Here is a 5,577-nt window from a genome sequence, read left to right on the forward strand (position 1 = left end):
ATCAATTTTGTTGATCTTTCCAAAGAACCAGGAACCAGCTCCTGGTTTCGTTGATCTGTCCGTGTGTGTGTGTGTGTGTGTGTGTGTGTGTGTGTGTGTGTGTGTGTGTTTAGTTTCTACATTATTTATTTCTGTTCTAATCTTTATTATTTCTTTCCTTCTGCTGGTTTTGGGTTTGTTTGTTCTTCTTTTTTTAGCTCCTTTAGGTCTAAAGTCAGGTTGTTTATTTGAAATTTTTCTTGCTTGTTGTGGTAGGCCTGTATTGCTATAAACATTCCTCTTAGAACCACTTTTGCTGCATCCCAAAGATTTTGGACTGTTTTATTTGATTTTAATTTGCTTCCATTAATTTAATTTTGATTTCCTCTTTGATTTCTTGGTTGATCCATTCGTTGTTTAATAGCATGTTGTTTAATCTCTAAGTATTTATGCTCTTTCCAGATTGTTTCTTGTGGTTGACTTCTAGTTTCATAGCATTGTAGTTGGAAAACATGCATGGTATGACTTTGATCTTTTTGAATTTGTTGAGATTTGTTTTGTGGTAATATGTGATTTATTCTGGAGTGTGTTCCAGGTGCACTTGAAAAGAATGTGTATTCTGCTGTTTTAGGATGGAATTTTCTAAATATATTTCTTAAATCCATCTGGTCCAGTGTGTCATTCAAAGCCCCTGTTTCCTTGTTGATTTTCTGTTTGGATGATCTGTCCATTGATGTAAGCGGGGTGTTAATGTCCCCTACTATTACTGTATTACTATTGATTAGTTCCTTTATGTTTGTTATTAACTGTTTTATGTATTTGGATGCTCCCATGTTTGGTGCATAAATATTTACAATTGTTATATCTTCTTATTGGATATTCCCCTTTATTATTAGTAGTAGTATTTGTAAAATATTTTATTTTTATTTTATTATTTTTTAAAAGATTTTATTTATTTATTTATTTATTTATTTATTTATTTATTTATTAGAGAGCAAGCGAGAGAGAAACAGCATGAGAGGGGAGAGGGTCAGAGGGAGAAGCAGGCTCCCCGCTGAGCCGGGTGCCTGATGTGGGACTCGATCCCAGGACTCCAGGATAATGACCTGAACCAAAGGCAGTCGTTTAACCAACTGAACCACCCAGGTGCCCAAATATTTTATTTTTAAGTAATCCCTATATCCAACATGGGGCTGGAACTCACAACCCCAAGATCAAGAGTTGCATGCTCCAACAACTGAGGCAGCCAGGTGTCCTGTCCCGTTTGTTATTATATAGTGTCCTTCTTTTTTTCCTGTTACAATCTTTCTTTTAAAGTCTGTTTTGTCTGATGTATGTATTGCTATGCCCCACTTTCTTTTGACATCCATTTACATGATAAGAAAGTCTCCATCCCCTCAGTTTCAATCTGCAGATGTCTTTAGGTCTGAAATGAATCCCTTTCAGCACTTTGAATATATCATTTCACTCCTTTCTGACCTGTAAAGTTTCTGCTGAAAAATCTGTGAATAGCCTTATGGGGGTTTTCCTTGTATGTAACTGTGTAACTGCCTTCTTTTCTTTTCTCTTGCTGCTTTAAAAAATTTTTCTTTGTCACTTTTTTTCCCCCTGTTTTAATTACTATGTGTCCTGGTGTGGACCTCCTTGGGTTGATTTTGTTGGGGGAATCACTGTGTCTCCTGCATCTGGATATCTGTTTCCTTCCCCAGATTAGGGAAATTTTCAACTATTATTTCCAAATAAATTTTATGCCCCCTTTGTTCTCTCTTCTTCTTCTGGAATCCCTATAATGTGAATTTATTATGCTTGATGGAGTCACAGAGTTTCCTAAGTCTATTCTCATTTTGCAAAAATTTTTTTTCTCACTTGTTAAGCTTGATTACTTTCCATTACTCTGTCTTCCGGGTCATTAATTAGTTCCTCTGCTTCATCTACCCTGCTATTTATTCCATTATCTATTTTTAATTTCATTTATTGTGTTCGTCTCTGGTAATTTTTTAAATTTGTTAATGGTCTCACTGATGTCCTCCACCTTTTTCTCAAGTCCAGTGAGTATATTTATGACCATTACTTTAAATTCTCTATCAGCATATTACTCATATCCATTTTGCTTAAGTCCTTGCTGTGGTTTTGTCCTGTTCTTCCATGTGGGATATATTCCTCTGTCTCCTCATTTTGTCTAACTCTCTGTGTCTAATTCTGGTAGGAAAGTCAGTTACATCTCCTGCTCTTGAAGGTAATGGCTTTATGAAGAAGAGGCCCTGTAGTGTTCTGCAGCACAGTGTCTCCTATTCCCTAGGACCTGGCACCTCAGGTGCCTGTCTCCTATATGCTTGCTGTGTGTCTTGCTGTTGTGTTCTGGCTGCTTTTTCCTTCAGTCCAGTCATCTGCAAGGCTCTCTTTGCCTTTTATAGCCATGGTTGGTCCCCGGCTGTATGGGGCATGTTTTAACAAGTTCTCGTCTGCTTATGAAATGAGCAGCCACCTCTGGAACCAATGCCCCAGGTTGTAGATGCCATGTTGGTGGGGTTTGTGGCAGTCTTCTGGGTGAGGGGACCTGCAGCACCAGGACTGAGGCAAGCATGACTGAAATGGGCAGATCCACTGAAGTATGTAGGGGCAGGGTTGGTGTAAGCAAGTTAGGGAGGGAGTCTTGGTGTGGTGTTGGTCCTTGCAAGTGGTTGCATGTTTATGCTATGGGATCGGGGAGGGAAATGGCACCGGCCAGCTTCTTTGCTCCTGGATGGGTCTCTCTGGGATCTCTGCCTCTCAGTCCATGCTCTGAAATGAGTGAATACCTCATTCCCATGTGCTCCAGGCATTTTTCAAACTGGGGCTTCTATGCCATAACTCTGCTGTCTCTTTAAATGTGTGAATTCAGCTTCCTAATGCTGTCTGCGCTCTCCCAGTGTTGAGCCCACTGATTTTTAAATTCCAGGCTTTAAGTTCTGCTGGTTTTAAGAACTCATGAAATTTTGCCCCTCTTGCTATTTTAAAGCCAAATGCTATGGGGATTTGTCTTCTCCATGTGGGCTCCCTGGTATGATAGTCTATTTCTCACCCTTCTTGGCTTCCTCCTGACCCTGGATGACCCCAGTCCATTTTTCTCCCAAACCACATCTCCACCCTTCCTACCTTCTTAGATGTGCCCTCTTCTCTACCTTTAATTGTGGAGTTTTTTCTGCCAGTTTTCAGGTTGTTTTCTTGTTTATTTATTTACAGTGATGTGAGTGTTATTTAGTTGTATTCATGGACCAAAGCAAGCTTAGTATACTATTCTGCCATCTTCCTAGCCTCCCACGAGTCCTCTTTAAAAGGAAAGAAGAGATAACAAAAGTTAAAGTTCACAGATACTTTTTCCTCTCTCCCTAAGTAGAACAAATAAAAGTGCTGTTAGCAATGCAGAATCCAGAATGCTTAGGAGTTATTTTATAAAGAGAATTTAAATTTTTCTATAAATATCAGTTTCCTTTTAGATGGTGCTTCTGGATGTACATAGTGCCTCAGTGGGATAATGTTCTTTGAACACAAATATTTTAGACAGTGGTATGAGTAGTGTCATGTTGTGGCTGGTATATTTAGTTATATAAATCTTTTCAGAATGGGAGTACACTCTTGACTTACCAATCATGGTCACTAAATTCATAGCAAAATGCAACCTGAACTATCCATTGGTCCTCTTTCTAAGAAACTGGCTTCCACAAGATGGTAACGAGGAACTCACCTTTAATACAAAATTCTAAGCCTGCTTCAAAGATTTGGGAGTACCCCTAGGGGGGCCTTGTTGGTTCACTTTTGTATCAAATCATACAGATCATATTTCTTGAGCCAAATATCGAGACTCATGATTCTGATAATGGGATACAAAAATTGAGATTGAGACCATTCCAGCAAATCTAGGATATGTGATATAGTATGTGGTCTTTTATAAGGACAGGCCTAAAACGCCTGGGAAAGAAAACCAGGGTGTCTACTGACTAAATTGTTGCTAAAGAGAAACCCCTATGAGAATGGGTTGATGCTGGGTTTTTGGTAAGTCTTCAGAACAACTTCAGTGAGAAACCAGAGGATTCTGGTTCAGTTAGGACCTTGATGAAATGGAAATGATTATAATATCCATGGGATGTCCACAACTTCCAGTGCACTTTCTGGAACTCATGACCAGTATGGACTTTGTTTTACGTCCTGTTTGCTAAAGGCTTTTAAGCAAACTAAATGAATCTTTTTTTTGATTATGTTTCTAACTGAATTACCATCTGCTATTTGGAAATCATAATTAGTTTTGAAATTTACATTTAAATATAAATTGTGCACTATCACACTGATTGGTCTGAGTCTAGGATAAGGAGAAAAGAATTATTCTTATAGTTTGGTCTTATTATTCACTCCAGTGCTTCATCTATTACATGGAATCCTGAATGTATCTTAAAAACCCTGATTGGTGTGTAGAGGCTTCAAATGCTTATTATTCTTTCCTCAGCTTCTCATATTTTCAGCATCTCTCATTCATTTAAGACACAGTTTTAATTTCCATGGCCACTGTGGCTTTTCTGTGCTCTCTTAAAGGAAAACTGCCAAGGTTGATAGGCCCAAATTTGACTTGTCTTTCTAAGTGCATTTATACATTGCCAGGATCGTCCTGCTTTTTTACATGCTTTTGATTTTAATGGTTGATGCACTGCCAGTTGACTCAAGGACCAAGCAATTACAATAATGTCAGTCCTCAAATCTGATTGTATAAATCCAGAACAGTATGCTGCTTTTCTTTGTACTTGAAAGAATGTAACAAGAACAGGGCCCGGGAATCAATTTAAGAACAATAGCCTGTTGAGTTAAAGCATCATTATCATTAAGAGGCATTTTTACAATGCTTGGCGTTTTTCAGTAGATGCAATGATTAGATCTAGATTCCTAGCCCACTGCTACCATGACTTATTAGGTGACCTTGGGCAAGTCACTCTAATGCCTCTGAGCTTCCTCATTGGTAAAATAAGGGGTTGGACTGGATATTTTACCAGGGTATTTTAGATTCTTAAATTTATGCTTAATAAAATTATTCTGCTGAATACTTAAGTTAATCCTACTTTTATGAATGAAAATGGAACCATAGTGGTATTAGAACTCAGGGTTATATAATAAGGCTTTTATGAAATTGATTTGAATTCCTAATTTTTGATCCACACTTACACTGCTTCATTGGTTTTAAAACTTGAGTCATATAAAGACAACTTTTAGAGAAAAGAATATTTTAGACTTATGTTGACATAAATTATTTATTGTAAAATATGTAAATTTTTAAGAACATAAAATTAGGCATACATTTGTTATGCTTGTAACTTCTATGGAATTGAAGGGAATCAATAAATTAAGCATAAACAATCCTAAAAATTTAATTACATAAATTGGATGATTTTTTTTTTTTTTTTTTTCTGAAACCAAATCATCTTTTGAAAGTTGTGTTTGATCCTATCTGTTATGGGGTGGGTTTCTTTGAATTTGGCATTTGTAATTCATAGTGCCATGTCATGACTCTACTGTTTAACCAATTTCTTTTATTTATTTGCATAGCAAAATGGGGTATTATTTGGCCTCAACTAA

The sequence above is a fragment of the Zalophus californianus genome, chromosome 1, assembly GCF_009762305.2.
Source record: "Zalophus californianus isolate mZalCal1 chromosome 1, mZalCal1.pri.v2, whole genome shotgun sequence".
Classification (NCBI taxonomy): Eukaryota; Metazoa; Chordata; class Mammalia; order Carnivora; family Otariidae; genus Zalophus; species Zalophus californianus.